Source organism: Ambystoma mexicanum, chromosome 10 (genome assembly GCF_040938575.1).
Source record: "Ambystoma mexicanum isolate Mex_15411 chromosome 10, UKY_AmexF1_1, whole genome shotgun sequence".
In the NCBI taxonomy this organism is placed as follows: domain Eukaryota; kingdom Metazoa; phylum Chordata; class Amphibia; order Caudata; family Ambystomatidae; genus Ambystoma; species Ambystoma mexicanum.
In genome coordinates this window covers 1474779729-1474797325 of record NC_090932.1, presented here as the reverse complement: position 1 = coordinate 1474797325, position 17597 = coordinate 1474779729, and the positions used below count along the sequence as shown (strand labels likewise).

General features: G+C 47.0%; 1 protein-coding gene across 4 annotated transcripts in view; it reads left to right on the top strand.

Annotated features, from left to right (window-relative positions):
• CAMKK2 (calcium/calmodulin dependent protein kinase kinase 2) overlaps positions 1-17597 on the top strand; it is a 557312-nt gene that overhangs the window by 175681 nt on the left and 364034 nt on the right. Inside the window, exons 3-4 of one of the 4 annotated variants that reach the window (XM_069619566.1) lie at positions 11298-11419; positions 11518-11668. The exons of the other annotated variants lie outside the window; for them this stretch is intronic. The gene's annotated coding sequence lies outside the window, so the exon portion shown is untranslated. The remainder of the gene's footprint in view (positions 1-11297; positions 11420-11517; positions 11669-17597) is intronic. 4 annotated transcript variants of the gene reach the window in all.

The window sequence follows — 17597 nt, the reverse complement described above, 5'->3', positions numbered from 1 at the left end:
ATCCTGTCTGAACCAGAGAAAAAGGCCCTTCGTGAATACCTAGATACTAGATACTAGCCCATCCAAGTCTCCGGCTGGAGCCTCATTATTTTTTGTTCCTAAAAAAGACACCAAGGAACTCAGACCTTGTCTTGATTATCGAGGTCTTAATCAGTGCACCCTTAAGGATCGTTATCCATTACCCTTGATTTCAGATATCCTGGAAGCCGTAAGAGGAGCCGTAATATTCACCAAATTGGATCTCAGGGGTGCTTATCACTTGATTCTTATTAGTGAAGGTGATGAATGGAAGACAGGCTTCAGAACACCCTTTGGTCATTACGAATACTTGGTCATGCCCTTTGGACTCTCTAATGCTCTGGCAATCTTCCAACGCTTTATGGACCGGGTGTTTTCGGATATGCTATTTCTTTTCGTCATCGTCTACTTGGACGATATTTTGATATTCTCTAAGGATCCTCTCAAGCATGAAGAACATGTTAAATCAGTGTTACAATGGCTACGTGAACACAAGCTTCTAGCAAAACCCGAGAAATGCCTTTTTCATGTTTCCACTGTTCACTATCTAGGATTCGCCCTTAGCCCAGATGGCATAGGCATGGATCAATCCAAGGTTAAGGCCATACTATCCTGGCCAACTCCGACCTCCGTAAAACAGATCCAATCTTTCCTGTGCTTGGCCAATTTCTATCGGGAGTTTATACCATCTTTCTGCGAGATTGTTCAACCGATCATCTCCTTGTTGAAGAAAGATACTCCCTATCATTGGACCCCAGCCCAGGAGAAGGCCTTCCAACGCCTGAAAACAGAATTTACACAAGCCCCCATCCTGGTTCAACCTGATATAAATCGACCATTCCTAGTGGAAACCGATGCCTCTAACTATGCCATCGGAGCAGTTCTGAAACAGGAACTCGATGACGGGCTAGAACATCCTATTGCCTATCTTTCACGGACATTGACCTCCAGTGAAACTCATTACTCAGTCTTAGAAAAGGATCTTCTAGCCATCTGTCAAGCCTTCACTGAGTGGCGTCATTTACTTCTAGGAGCTAAACATCCTGTCCAGGTCCGGACGGACCATCGAAATCTCCAAGTGTTACAGGCCCTGGAATGCAGGAACAGCCGTCAGGCCTGTTGGGCGTTCTTCTTTGCCCAATACCAGTTCCAGATTCACCATGTTCCGGGAACACAAAACGTAATTGCTGACGCCTTGTCTCGGCGCCCTGACTATGAACCTCCTGTTGACCGAACATTTCCCAAGATGTTTCCCCACACAATAATTGTAGCCCAGGCGACCAGCCTCCTTGATGAAGTCCGCATTCAGACTCAATCCTTGGAACTCTGGAAAGATATCTCGGACAAGAACCAGTGGAAACTGAAAACCAAAAATGGATACTTGTTCAAAGACAATGGGCCTCATTACACGGTAGGCGGTAAGGGTTTACCGGTACCGGTATTTTACCGGTACCTGTAAATCCTTACCGCCTTACTACGAGGTCCCTTTGCGGGTTGGGGATTTTAACGCCTGCTTTTTGCAGGGGTTAAAAACCAACCCGCAAAGGGACCCAGGGAGCTAATTACGGTACCGCAATTTGCGGTGCCGTAATTAGCGCCTTCCCCATTCCCATTATGCCCTATGGGGCAAAAATGGGAATGGGGAAGGGCAATGGTGGAAGGGGGAATTACCGCCCCGCCAACCTTGGAATGGGGCGGTAATTCCCCTTTCCACCAAGGCAGTGCCAGTATTTTACCGGCATGAACCATGGCGCTAATAGCGCCATGGTTCTCCGCCTACCGTGTAATGAGGTCCAATGCCTTGGTCATCCCAACACAAAAACTACAGCAAAGGATAATAAATCTCTGTCACAATACTCTTTACTCCGGGCATGGTGGTATTACCAATACCCTCCGATTAATACAAAGGCATTTTTGGTGGCCTGGAGTGAAAGCTGATGTAAAAAGGTATATCCAGGCATGCTCTGTCTGTAATCAAAACAAACATGACAACAAGAGACCAGTGGGTCTATTGCAGCAACCTCCACTTCTAACAAGGCCTTGGGAATTCATAGCAACAGACTTCATTGTGGAATTACCACCTTCCAGGGGATACACAACCATCATGGTCACCAACGATTTGTTCACCCATGTGGCCCATTTTACACCTCTGTTTAAACTGCCATCCTCGTCAGAACTTGCTGGAATTTTCCTGGAACACATATTCTGACTGCATGGACTTCCTTCCAAGATCATATCAGACAGAGGGCCCCAATACATTTCTCAGTTCTGGAAACATCTTTGCCAAATACTAGGAATCCAATGCACTCTTTCCTCAGAATATCATCCCCAAACCAATGGAGCCACAGAGCGCGTAAACCAAACCTTAGAACAATACCTCCGTTGCTTCGCTACCAAGGTCCAGGATGATTGGTCCCTTTTAATACCAGTGGCTGAATTTGCCTATAATAATTCGGACCACTCTGCTATTAAGACCGGTCCTTTTTTCTGTAGCCAAGGATTCCACCCTTCGGTTCTACCTTCTATCCTTCCTCATCCTACACCAGTTCCAACAGTCGATTCCTGGATTGAAATGCTCATTAATGTTCAAAGAGAAGCCAAAGAACAATTAGAAAAGGCCAGGATCCAGACCAAACTGTATGCGGACTCCAAACGAAGACCAAGCCCCTCCTACACAATAGGGGATAAGGTTTGGCTGTACTCGAAACTGCTACCACGGCATTTGCGACCAAATAAATTGGCTCCTCTATATTATGTGCCATTCCTTATAAAGGAAGTCATCAACCCAGTGGCCTACAGACTCAAGCTTCCAGACTCCTGGAAGAAAATCCACCCAGTCTTTCACACGTCCTTAATGAAGCCATATGTTCAGACTTCTCGAACTAACCTTCGTCCCAAACCAGTACTCATCAATGACCAACTGGAGTATGAGGTCTCCAGGATTTGCGATTCTAGATATGGACGTGGCAAACTCCAGTACCTGGTGGAATGGAAAGGATATTCCCCAGTGAACGCACTTCGGAACCTATCTCAAATCTAAATACCCCCAGGTTACTCGGAAGGTTCCATCTCATACAACCGGGCAAACCCGGTGGAACGAGTTTCCGGAGGAGGCATGCTGTCATGAACCATTGAACTCGCCCCTTCTGGGCCTCCTGGTCCCTGACACGTCAGGCCTTACACTCCATAATACTACCAACATGGCGGCAAGATCAGAACGCTGCCCGCCAGTCTTCACGTTCTACGCAGCATCCTCTATAAAGAAGCCACACCCCTGCGGCCCCGCACGTCTCAAAGCTGCTACTAGCTGTGATCGGACGTGTGCTCCGAACCTTCTCTAGTGCTACTTGCTATCATCTGGCCCCTGGATTCCCTTCTCCCTACTTCTACCCTCTTTCCTAACTTCCCGGGATCCCTGCATCGCTTCCGCTTGCCCCCCTACTCCTTCTTGAATAATCCCGGAGTTTCCCGCGATCCTGGACATCGAAGCTGAACGTAATCTGGAAGCCGAGGACGGCCGAGCGGGCTTATTTAAGTCCCGAACCATACGAAAGAAGACTCCACCTAAAGAGGACACCAGGCAACATAGACAGGTGAGAAGGGGGGAAACCTGTGACAGGTACAAAATTAACATGTACTGTTAAAAAGAAGGGATATCGACAATCACCCATCTCTTAACCCATGCATGGACAGGAAATCTGGTGTGAGGCCCGCACACTGACCAAAACGAACCCTGGGCAATAGATCAAAGTGAATGCTGATTTAGATATCCACTAGTGAACTGGACCTCCCAATAGGTCATCATGTGGCATACAATTTAGGCCGGTTGACAAATTTGAAGTTGGCGGATGGATCTATATTCCCCAAATAGGGCGTGCCGGTGTGACCCAGCAGAGCTTTAGAGTTGTACACACGCCTTCACCAAAGACATACGAGGTGCCAGAGAGGACACTTTGGCAAGTTATTAAAAACAAAGCATGGAAGTAGAGAGTGGATACTGTAATGACTACTGCATTATAAGGATTGGTACATCAAACGTGCAAAATGGAGAACATGCTTTGTGACCGTTGCAGGTTGAGTTGGGAATGAGATCCCATTAATAGTGGATAGGTGGACATTGCGCAAATGCATCAGGACTAACAGCAACTAAGGTGGGAACACCTGTGGTGTACATTGTGCAAGTGAGTGTAGCTATATATAATATATAAGAAGGTGATGGGACTATCTTATATGCTATGAGTCAATGCAGCTATGGATTAATACTTGGATGGAGAATATAAATAGAGAGACAGAGACTTGGAGGGACGAGGATCACCACGATAAGGGGGCGTCTTTCTTTATTAGTAGCACTTACGAGAAATACAATGTGTAACATCTCAATCTGTAATTGAGCTATCCAACTAATAGACTATGCACATCTCCCGTCTCTCTGCCCACTCTGATCCTCCCCATGCCCATCCAATTCTGTCTGTCTTAATTGTTCTAATTCATGATTTCCTTTATTGTATTTTGATGATGGAATCTTTGGTCATGATACTTACAATTAATTGTTTTTGAATAGTGGAACCATTATATGTAATGTGAAATGGTGGATTATCAGCCCTGCCTTGATGAGGTTCTGGTGAGGTCGAAACACGTGTTGACATAGGGGCAACGAATCAATAAAACTAGTTTTTGAATACTACTGGCATCGCCATTTAGACCATCTTTTAACACAGAGTGGACAGGCGCATGATAAGGTGTGAAACACCATTATGCTTATTCTATTCAGGGTCTATGATGGTACCCTTGGTCACCCCTAACAAGCGACAGTCCCCAGTATCTACATAACTTTCTTTTTTCAACTAATAAAAATGACAAGTGCAGTGTCAACAAATCCTCAGAACTGTTTCTACATTTAGTACAGTCCTCTCTACACCAGCATGGAGCATGCAAGTTAATTTAAGAAGATGGGAAAGAGCCGTTAGATGCGATCGAGCTATCATCATGGTATTTTTAAATGCCAAGAGTATGGACTTCTGTATCCCGTAAGACGGAGGAGATAATGATATCCGATTTTTGCTCTTGATTTACAAATGCCTACAAGAGCTTAAAATCATCAAGAAGGTGCCAACATAAGAGAAAGCGTGACAGGGTCATGTCCACTTCCGGCCGTACAGTCCACACAGAAGCCAACTACGCAGTGCCAGCCTTCCACCTGTACTAAAGAATAGTCAATGATGGAAGAGTACCTACTGCTATGAAAGCTAAATGGGCCTGTTGAATGGAAAACTAGTTCCAGAAGGAGTGGTAAGAGTGATTTCCCTTTCAAACGCATGGTATTATCTCGCGTCACAGTGAAATCAGTGCGATAGGCTGCATCTCCCTCTGCCATACAAGAGCTGTCCACAGGACAATTCCGTAACTTCAGATTCAAATCCACACCTATAATAAGCAACGGGGTCATTATGTCCACCATGTCGGGCCCAGGTAGTCATTTCTTGTCTTTAGAATATCTAATCAAGATACACGTGTTACTCCATTATTTCCACCATGTGGGGCCCAGCTAGTCATTTCTTGTCTTTAGCATATCTAATCAAGATACACGTGTTACTCCATTATGTCCACCATGTCAGGCCCAGGTAGTCATTTCTTGTCTTTAGCATATCTAATCAAGATACACGTGTTACTCCATTATGTCCACCATGTCGGGCCCAGGTAGTCATTTCTTGTCTTTAGCATATCTAATCAAGATACAAGTGTTACTCCATTATGTCCACCATGTCGGGCCCAGGTAGTCATTTCTTGTCTTTAGCATATCTAATCAAGATACAAGTGTTACTCCATTATGTCCACCATGTCGGGCCCAGGTAGTCATTTCTTGTCTTTAGCATATCTAATCAAGATACAAGTGTTACTCCATTATGTCCACCATGTCGGGCCCAGGTAGTCATTTCTTGTCTTTAGCATATCTAATCAAGATACACGTGTTACTCCATTATGTCCACCATGTCGGGCCCAGGTAGTCATTTCTTGTCTTTAGCATATCTAATCAAGATACAAGTGTTACTCCATTATGTCCACCATGTCGGGCCCAGGTAGTCATTTCTTGTCTTTAGCATATCTAATCAAGATACACGTGTTACTCCATTATGTCCACCATGTCGGGCCCAGCTAGTCATTTCTTGTCTTTAGCATATCTAATCAAGATACAAGTGTTACTCCATTATGTCCACCATGTCGGGCCCAGGTAGTCATTTCTTGTCTTTAGCATATCTAATCAAGATACAAGTGTTACTCCATTATGTCCACCATGTCGGGCCCAGGTAGTCATTTCTTGTCTTTAGCATATCTAATCAAGATACAAGTGTTACTCCATTATGTCCACCATGTCGGGCCCAGGTAGTCATTTCTTGTCTTTAGCATATCTAATCAAGATACAAGTGTTACTCCATTATGTCCACCATGTCAGGCCCAGGTAGTTACAAGTGTTGACTCTATGCATCACTCATGCATCCTCAGTGCTCGAAGTGGGCAGGAGCCTTTGGAGCGAAACTCCTCTACTAACGTTTTACTGTTCCCATACTTTTGTTTTAAAAAGAAACTGTTAAGGAATGGTTTGGTTTTAAAATAAAAGTGTAGGAAGAAGTTGAAACGTGCACAGTGCACGGCACTGAACATTCCCTTAAATAGCAGGTGTGTTTGTTTGAGGGTTTGTATTGCGCGAGGGAGGGGGCGTGGCAATGGGGTTTGTAGGAAGCGGGGGCAGGCAAGCAGAGAACATAGTTCCACTACTTCTTTTCGTCCACTTCAACCACTTTATCGACCTCCTTTACTGCTTGTGCATTGGGACAGAGCAAGGGGTTGGAAAGAGATCCTGATGGGAGCCATGCACAACACAACATTATTATTATTATTATTATTATTATTATTATTATTATTTTATTGTGCATTTAGTCACAAAGAAAGAAAATTACTTTTTACACATTACATCATTTTTTAGAAATATAAAAGAATTCACAATAATAAAATAGTTGTACAACGAGACAAAATCCTGTACAATTAATGTAAGAATAAGTAAAAGAATCGAAGATACAGTTGTCATTGTATAACAGAGAGAATAAGGTCGATGCAATGTAGCGTTAACTGAGACTAATTTAGGAATGAATGACATTTCCTGTTAATAGCCACATAACTCAAAAACAAAGAGGCAAACACGGGACATAACATCAACATTTCAAGACAAACATCATAAATTAATCTTGATGAAATTCAACTCATTCAGAAGTTATAGCAGTGCAGTTGACAATGCAATTTCTTTACCAGCCGGTAACCTTCGCCAAATAACTTGTGTGGCAATGCGTGAGATGTCATGCACAAAGTTTGCAAAGTATTTCTGTGTCAGTGCTAGAATGGAGGAACAGACTGCCAACACAACATTATAGATGGGCACCAATCAACAACGCCGTTCTCTTCCCCTTGGGGTCCGAGTGACATTACAGTAGGATGTCCAGATAAAGAAAGAAAATGGGACGGACCATAGACATAAAAGTAGGACTTCAATAAAACTGTAATCCTATTTCTATGTCGCTAATCTGTTGCGGGGGCGGGGAGGGGTGTGTGCTCACAGGCACACTCCTCTTATTGGAGGAGAGCACCGGGGAGGGGAAGGGAGAGGTAATGGGGGCGTGAAAAGCATTCATGCCCCCATTTAATGGGGCCTGAGGCCTCACAAAGGCCGGGCCCCTGTCGCACTTAGCATGTGTGGCAGGTGCCGTGGATCGGGCTGCTGCTTGTTAATGAAGCAACAGCCCGACCCTTTGGTCATTTATCCTTTTTTTTTTTTCTTTTCAAACTGTGGATGCGCCCCCGTGGGCATGAGGCTGCGGCCCACCAGAGGGGCGCGCCCCACAGTTTGAATACCGCTGCGCCTAAGCCCTCCCCTCCAGGACCATACACCAATGAGTCCTAGAGTGGAGGGCTTAATCGCACATTTTCGCGATTATACCTGGCCGGAGAGAAGTGATGCAGTATCGATGGAAAGGGCCATCGATGCTGCATCACTCCTCTCCGGCCCGGGGGGGGCTCAGCCCCGACTTGATTTTGCCGGGGGGGGGGCTCAGGCCCCGGAGCCCCCCCCGTACTCAGCGCCCCTGCTGGTGCTGCTTCTGAGCTATCACACTCGCAAATTCGCGGCCTCCGCGGGAAATGGATTCTGAGTGTGGCTGCAAGTCAGGAAATGCCAACAGTGTATCTCATATACTTTTTGCATGGCCACTATGGATGCATGCATTGTTCGTGCTTGACATGTTCCATGGCGGGGCACATCAGCAAGCTCAGCGATGACGAACCGACTACAGAGCTACTCGGCACTGTTTCCCACCTACAGGATTGTAGCTGGGTATCTATAAACAACGGGGAGATATAGTGCACTGAGGGGCTCGAGGTGACGACGAGAGCAATTCTTGAGCTGTCTGATGTAGGGTGCCCAGATGCCCCGGTTTTCCCAGGACAGTCCGGGGAAATCACCCTCCGTCCCGTTTTTTAAAAAAAATTCCAAACCCCGACCGGGGATTGAAAGGCTGGCTACGGTCTCGGTTTTTGCCGGGACCGGATTTCGAAATCCCAAAATCGGGTCCCGGCACGACTCTTCCTGCACGCCTATTTATGAAGACAAAAGAAAAAGCGCACACCTTCTTTTGCCTTGATGGCAATCATCATGGCAAAAGAAGGTGTTGTACTATGGGTGGTGGGAGCAGGGGGTTGGAACTGCCCAAGTGTCACAGAAGTGCTAGAACATATTTGGGAACAGGTACCTACTGTTTTACAAATTAAGCACTTGGTATACACATGCAGTTGCAATTAAATGTTCATTAAAAAAGTATGCCCTCAAGAGTATGCTATCACAGAGAAACGGGGACCCCAAAGCCAGTTCAACTACCCACTGCCAGGTGTGTTACTGAACAGGTAGATGTAAGTCGAGAGCCAACCAACCTCTTTCTCCTATCTGTGCTACTGTACCATACAAATTAGGGGGAATCGCTCTCCTGCAGCCTCTCTCCCAGTCATCGATTCTTGATGATTTACTGGTGCAGTAACAAAAAAAATATTTTTGGGGGCTCATTTTGTTTACAAAAGTAGCTCATTACTAAAACCCCCTGGCTGTCAGTTCGTTGTCCTTGGAGCGTCCCAGGCTCCCCACCCACTGAGAGCCACCAACCTTGGGTGCTGTTTTATAACAAATGAAAGACGCAGACAGAACAATAACTGTGTAAGTCAACTGAGAGATGAATGCACTCATGCTCCATTCAGAGAGAGGCTTTGAAAATGTAGCTCTGACAAATCAGAGAATCAGGGGGGCAAAGAAGCACTGCACATCTCCGCTCCCTCTTCATGGGTTTACGGTTGCCACCTGAAAGGTTTCCAGCAGCTAACCTGCCAACCTGTCCCAACTCTGTCCCTCGTGTGCTATTCCCTGGTCAACCAAAACCTGTGAACTCATAGGCTGCAGACGACCCACAGAAGTCTTTTTACCGCCCATCCTGAACGTCTGTTTCTTGCACTAGTGATAGTAACGCGTGCCGCTCCAAGGTATAATATTAACACCCAGTGTTTGTGGGTAAAGGGCAGGCATAAAGTCTCTATTTCAGAGCCAGAGTCAAATGATAAGGTGCTTTTGGCAGCATGGAGTTCCAGGTCTCTGCTTGGACACATGGTTCTGCAACCTTTAGCTCTGCAGATGTGTTGGACTACAATGCTCATCAGCCCCACCCAGCATAGTCAATGGTGATGAATCATAGGAGTCGTAGTCCAAAACATCTGGAGAGCCACATGTTTAAGACCCCTGGCTTTAAGGAACAGAAAGTAAAATAATCCATGAAAGTGACAGTAATATGACGTTCCTGGATCTACATGGGTAGAATAAAAGTAGACTAGAAGAACAGCCTGGGGGCATCAAGTTTATGTAGGATGGAATGGTGGGGGTCAGGGGTATCTTACAGGTCTGAAACCTGGTAATCCACTTTACAATAAAAGACAACATGGAGAGGGGTGATGTCTCTGTGTGGCCTGTAAATCTGCCGAGATACCACCAAGCTGTACTACCATTACTGCCACTTGGTCTGGCAGTATTACTGCCGGATTACAAGTGGTGGTAGGCAGTGTTAGTCCCTATTACTTGGAGTCCATAGGACTCCATGGTGGATTTCAGCGGTATTACTGCTGGTAGTAATTTTGCTGGTGGTAATACCGCAAATTGTTCTATTTTAGGCAGTATGGTGGAGGAAATACCTCCAGCTTCTTGCTGAAGGATTTTCCTCCACCTTTGCCCTCAAACTCATAGTTGGGCGGTGCGATAATGTGGCTCTATATGGTATTACCAGTGTTGCCAGTCAGAACTCATTTTCCTCAGCAATGTATTCAGTTCTCTGTTTTTTGTCCTGACGCTTAAAATGTGCGATTTGCATTACAAGCTGTGTGCCGCAGTCTGCTTCCACTCTAAGCGGGGGAGAAGTTAGGACTGTGGGTACTGAGACGGCAGGACTTTTCAACCTTTTGACACGAGGGGCCTTCACTGAGTCTTGGGGGGGCATCACCTCCCACGGTATATGGTACAGTATAATTACCTCATTGCTTTCTAACACTGGCTCCTCTACATCAGCCTCTTGCTGACGTAGAAGGGTTTATAGCTGTTCAGTGGGCATTCAGTGGTTAAGATCTGCGCTTTAGGAAGCATGCTTGGGGAGCATTGACTGCACCTGTACGCTTTTGGGACCCTCCCTTCACATGACACAACTTAGCTCTCTTAGCTCTCTGTATACAAGCGACATACAGTCCACTGCATTTTCCACAGTTGTATGATGTCCGTTGACCAGAGGGTGCTCATCATTAATCCCCTCAAGCATGCGCCCTTTGTCACATCCAGGGCCTTTCCCCTGAGGGATAGTGTCACGTAGCTTACTGTGCCTGTACACTACCCGCTCGCGCATGCGCACAATACATCACACGGGAATATTGTGGATCACACACTGTTCCCTGGCACATGCGTGCCTTGCACATTACACCGCTCTGCGTTTTCACCAGCCGAACACCCAGCAGCGTGCCCCGGCAGACCACTGGAGACCACGGCGGTCCTGCTGCACGCTCTTCCCACCGCCTGACCCTGACTAAGCAGGTATGACCACGGCCCCCATAGCCCATACCAGGCAGGTTTTTCGTATTTTTATGCCTACGGGCCAGGACACTACTTTGTTAGGCCCATACCCCGAGCAGCTTTTTAATGGCACTCTCCTTTTTTACAGGAGGCTCCATTACATGAACGTGCGTGCCTCGCATCCTGAATGCCATTGGCCACGTAGAGGCATCTCCACCACCTGGGATTCTTCTTTATCCCCACATAGCAGAGGCTCTAATCTTCTGTTAGGTAAGTAGGAGACCACTTTCCCCAGATTGCCAGTATTCTGGCATTCTCGTATTTCACAACCAATATTAAGCCATCGTTTGCTTTATGCTTGTTTGCAGATATTATAGCGGCACACCTTGGGACTCCCTTGACCAAGTATACACCTCTAACTAAGGGGCCGCCCCCGATCCACTGCTTCTGGGAGTCACCACCAGACCTCCAGTCCAGCCCCTCCTCCTTTCCTGCACCTCCAGCTCGGACCATACCAAGGTTAGATGTTTTTAACCCTCTTCTTCTTTTAGAACACATATCCATATGTGGTATTTTTGTTATTCTTTTAACAACCATTGATCCAGCATGCGTTGCATTAATACCCCACAAGTAATATCCCAATCTAAGTGGATTTGTTTCTGCTTTTTGTTCACATTATACAGGCTGTCACAATCCAACTGGCCCAGAAGAAGGCTTTCCATCTCCAAGCCGAAATGTCACTGCAGCAGGTCCATCCTGCCGCCAGTTCAATCTTAGGGAAGTTTTCTTCCCGACGTAGACCAAGGATTGGCCACTACCCATTTAATGTGTAACATTTAACAACAAGGTTCCGTTCTATTTGCAAACAAACAAATGGGCCCATACTCTCTTGTAACATTGGACCTAGAGTTTACACTTTGTACATGCCTAATGAAATGACATGTGCATAGTTAAGTTACTATGTTTTCTAGCAGAACGTACCTAACCTTTGTTGTGTTTTTTTTTGTTTAACCTCATCACAATGTATGTAATACTGGATGTATCTAAATTCACCAATGTTTCACAAAAATTTCAGAAATCATGATTTGCTGTATGTTTTTTTGTTAAAATATCAGGAAATGACTGTTTCGTATAAGGAGCAATGTCCTGTCTCATACAGTACTTCTAGCCACTCCTATTCTAGGACTCCTGCTTAGTTTCTTTTGTGGTTTCCAATGGATATAAATATTGTTGCCATCTTTTGCCAATGTATTCATTTTGACATTGAGTAGTTTTAGGTATTTCTACACTATGTTAATTTGACTCCTACCTTTAATACATGTGAATAAACACATGTCCCCTTATATATGGGGTTTGTATTAGTTCTGTGATTTATTTCAGAAACAGTCCTGTTACCTTTGTGCGTGTGAGCATGACTCATATTTCTTGCATGCCGGATCTGGGTGATTAGTTCCACCACCATCGCAGAATATCTACTTTGCAAATAAAATAACATTCTACACTTTAGAAATGTTACACTTACACATAAGATCTGTGCTGGCCTGCCATCTTGTGATAAACAGCAGCTATTAACCTTAAATTTGTCGCTGTCGCAAGTCTCACTTCTCCCACAGCAACAGCAGAGCCTGCATGCCAGTGCCTGATAATCCCAAAATTCTCTGTAATTTTATGCAAAGCTGCATTTTATTTTTACAAGGTTATTTTCTCACTGTCTGCTGATCAAGTGTTTTAAGTCTGGACTTTATTAACTGGGTGCTCGTAATTGCAGCCCAAGCACTCTTTACAATCTAAACTAGAGGTGTGTTTACAATGTTGATCGTTCCAAAATACATCTCCTAGTGTGCTGCTTTGGGTCAGGTGGCCCACTTTAAGCTGTACACAATGATACATTGTCTGGTTGACATACTATGTGATTTGTGTATTTTATAAAGGAAACTAAGACCACTAGAACTCACCACCCCAGAAACTCCCAATCCCACCTTTGGGGGCATTCCTGTGGACATGGGAACACAGAGGAAAGAATGAATAAAAAAGTATTTGCCTTCAAGAGGAAGCTAGACCTTTGCAAAAGAACAGTTGGAGCTGGGCAAGCCACCTAGCAACACTAAGGTCCAGCTTTGATGAATACTTCCCTGAAGAAAATGCTGGCATTAATAACTGGGTGATGCAGACTTTTCTGGCAGAGGAGGTGGTGCATCATCCATTTGATGCCCAGGAAGAGCTGATTGAGGTTCAGTCGGATACTACTCTGCAATCTGAATTTAGGAACATTGCAGTGGGTGAATTTTGACTGAAGGTTTCTTGGAAGGTAAGATGTTAAGCATAAGTGGGGTATACTTTTTTTTTACTGACTCATTCATTTTTTGAATAAGGGGTGTTTCAAATGAATGTTGAAAACCCGGAAAGTGGGAGTTTTAAAAACATGGAGACAACCATGGCTACAACATTTAGACGCGAGTGCTTCCATCAGTCCCAAACATCACCTGGGTGCAGGGTGAGCCTGGGTAACTGCTTTTTAACATTGTACACTACTTTACCAGAATTTCTGGTAAACTACAATGTTAAAAGCAGTTAACACTCTTCCCCCCCAAGTCTGAAACCACACTTGATTGCATTATACTTTAGCCAGGATTGCATTATACTTCAGCAGCACATCTGATCTGTCCACTGAAAGGTTTAAGATTAAGCTACATCCCTAACTCTATCTGGTTACCCAGAGGTAAAATCTGAGCAAATGTCACTTTCGGCTGGCCAATCTACAGCAGCACTATTGTAAGTTTGAATTGTTGATGTTTTACTGAACTATGGCACCACACACGTCTTGCTTGGTAGTTTTTAATAGGGAAACGTCTTTACTTCTCGTTTCCCTTGAATTGGGAACTTTTTTTTGGTGGTGGTGGTACTCCACCTTGCAGCTGCACCTTCTATTTAGCAAGCATTTCATTCTCCCATCCTAGTTGTGTTGCTGGACGATTATAGAGCGGTGGAGTAGGGGTAGTGATGTCTTACTGGAATGGAACTCGAAGGCTTAAATCTCCTTCTTTCTTGACTTTAGTATATGCAGTGCATGCTAGCCAATGTTTCCACTGTTCTGCGCTGCGCGCGCCAACACCCGCCCCCCCACGCGCCGTTGCACCAAGTTGGCGACTACATGCAAATTTGAAGTCATATAACTGCCAGTGATGGCACTTCCTGTATTTGGGCCCCCCCTGGGAAATTCATACGTCTGCTCCCCTGAGCACCAGAATGCATCATGGAAAGATGGCCGGTCTTGCAATGCGAAATGCTGTGGCTGCGGAAGAGTCAAAGCGCCCTCCACCCCTCTTTTGCTTTCAAGCATCAGAGCTCTGGGATGCAAAGTCTTTGAGTACCCAAACCCAAGCCATGACCTTCCCATGCCCAACTTCAAGGGCGGAAAGAAATGCCCGCAAATGTTTTCCCTGGCAAGCCTATACTTTTCTGTGTTTGGGTGACCGGCGACACAAACGGATTCATGGTGCTTTCCTAAGACTTGGCAGCCACAGTCCTGCCACTTGTGGCACGAGTTTCCCCAGGGAGGGCTTTATGTTCTCATGGAAAAGGTTTGGAGGCCCAGCAAGTCATGTATTTACTTAATTATGTATCCATTTGCTTAGTTACATTCGCATGCTGCTTGCTGAACAAAACGCTACACCCACTGTAAAGATCAGCATTTAAGTCGCAGAGTCGTCTTGCAGACAATCCCTTTTTCATGTTTTCTTCCGAAGAGGAGATCCCTTTATGCAGAGAAGGTTATCGGATCTGACAGCGAGCCCCTTTCCACACTCGGGGCCTCGTACTTTCTGCGCCAGAGAATCCAGCAGAAACAGCTGATCACTTCTGCGGCCCTTCCCGCCGGATTCTGTAGGTTGGCTCCCAGCTTTCTGTGCAGTGAATCTGTCGTGATCGCCTCTGTGTGTGCGCCTACTCACACGGGACAGATCAGACATGGCCGGCGTCCTTACAATGGTGTATAGGCACTTGTGTATAGGCACGTTATACATGCCATATCATATCCTAACCATAGGGGGTGCGCCTGCCTTTGATCAATGGCAAATGAAAGCGAGCACAGGCTGCTGCAATCATCCAGCTTATTCAGGCATCAGAATCCTGATCCCTGCAGATCGGGTGTGGATTCCTCTGCCTGATCCCTGTGGATCGGGTGAGTATGGCTCTGCCTGATCCCTGTGGATTGGGTGAGTATGGCTCTGCCGGATCCCTGTGGATCGGGTGGGTATGGCTCTGCCTGATCCCTGCAGATCGGGTGTGGATTCCTATGCCTGATCCCTGTGGATCGGGTGAGTATGGCTCTGCCTGATCCCTTTGGATCGGATGAGTATGGCTCTGCCTGATCCCTGCAGGTCGGGTGTGGATTCCTCTGCCTGATCCCTGCAGGTCGGGTGTGGATTCCTCTGCCTGATCCCTGTGGATCGGGTGAATATGGCTCTGCCTGATCCCTGCAGGTCGGGTGTGCATGGCTCTGCCTGATCCCTGCAGATCGGGTGTGGATTCCTCTGCCTGATCCCTGTGGATCGGGTGTTTATGGCTCTGCCTGATCCCTGCAGATCGGGTGTGCATGGCTCTGCCTGATCCCTGCGGATCGGGTGTGGATTCCTCTGCCTGATCCCTGTGGATCGGGTGTGCATGGCTCTGCCTGATCCCTGCAGATCGGATGTGGATTCCTCTGCCTGATCCCTGTGGATCGGGTGTTTATGGCTCTGCCTGATCCCTGCAGGTCGGGTGTGCATGGCTCTGCCGGATCCCTGCAGGTCGGGTGTGGATTCCTCTGTCTGATCCCTGTGGATCGGGTGAGTATGGCTCTGCCTGATCCCTGCAGGTCGGGTGTGCATGGCTCTGCCTGATCCCTGTGGATCGGGTGAGTATGGCTCTGCCTGATCCCTGCAGGTCGGGTGTGCATGGCTCTGCCTGATCCCTGCAGGTCGGGTGTGCATGGCTCTGCCTGATCCCTGCAGATCGGGTGTGGATTCCTCTGTCTGATCCCTGTGGGTCGGGTGTTTATGGCTCTGCCTGATCCCTGCAGGTTGGGTGTGCATGGCTCTGCCTGATCCCTGCAGGTCGGGTGTGCATGGCTCTGCCTGATCCCTTTGGATCGGGTTTGGATTCCTCTGCCTGATCCCTGTGGATCGGGTGTGTATGGCTCTGCCTGATCCCTGTGGATCGGGTTTGGATTCCTCTGCTGCGTGGCCAACACTGTGGGAAAACTCAGGTTTGCAGCGGTCCAAGTGCGAGGGAGCAGATGGGACCAGTGCTCATCTACTTTAAAAAAATATATTTTTTAAAAAAGGTTTTACTGTTCCTATACTTTTATTTGAAAAAGAAACACTTCCGGGATGGTTTGACTTTAAAATAAAAGTGTAGAAAGAAGTTGAACTTGCACTTCAGTGCACTGCACTAAACATTCCCTTAAACACCAGGCGTGTTTGTTTGGGGGGTTGTATTGTGTGTGGAGGGTGGCGTGGTGTTGGGGGCTAGTGGGGAGCAAGGCCGGCCTTAGGGGCACCAGCACCCTGGGCGAATTGGTGACCCCTCCCCATGCGCCCCTGGTCAACAAGGGGGGGTGGTGGAGGGGGTGGGGCAAGGCTGTGCCACTTTTCTTTTTTTTACCTCCTCGAGGAGGTAATGATGTCAATAGGGTGCATCTGCACCCTATTGTTGTTAAATGCACTTCGCCGCCGCGTGCGCATTTAATAACAAAAGGGTGCCTGCTCCGCCTTCTGACACTACGCCAGCTCAGTGGAGCCCTTGAAAGACTCCCCCGAGCTGGCGTGGTGGGGGGCTAATGGTGCCTTTTTGTTATTAAATGTGCCCACCGTGGTGGTGCGCATTTAATAACAATAGGGTGCTGTTAAATGGGCCCGCGACAGCAGGTGCATTTAATAGCAAAAAGCTGTGCCTGCCGCGCCTTCTCCCACTACGCCAGCTCGGGGGAGCCCTTGAAAGACTCCCCCAAGCTGGTGTGGTGGGGGCTAATGGCATCATGGGGGGCGTGGTGTCCCGGGCGGTCGCCCGGCCAGCCCTCCCCGAAGACCGGCTCAGGTGGGGAGCGAGGGCGGGCCAGCAGGGAACATAGCTTCACTACGGCTTTTCGTACACTTGGACCACTGCAGTGGTTCAGAGTTTCCTGACCCGCTTCCCGCTCTATGTGGGGGTGCATTGAAGAGTCTGACGGAGACAGGGACATCCGTGGAAACACCTCTCCCCGTTCTCTTCTACCGCCTCTGCCCCGATGAGAAGGAGAGCGTTAGGGTTTAGAGTTGCTGGCATCCTCAAGTTGCTAAAAAGGCAAAGCTTGTGTAAACCAAGGTACTAGGGCAGCTTAGGGAAGCGCGGCACACGATCCCCGTCTGCTCGGGTGCTACGAGTGTATCGCCTACGATTCATTATATTTGATTAAAACCTGGTCTTTTGA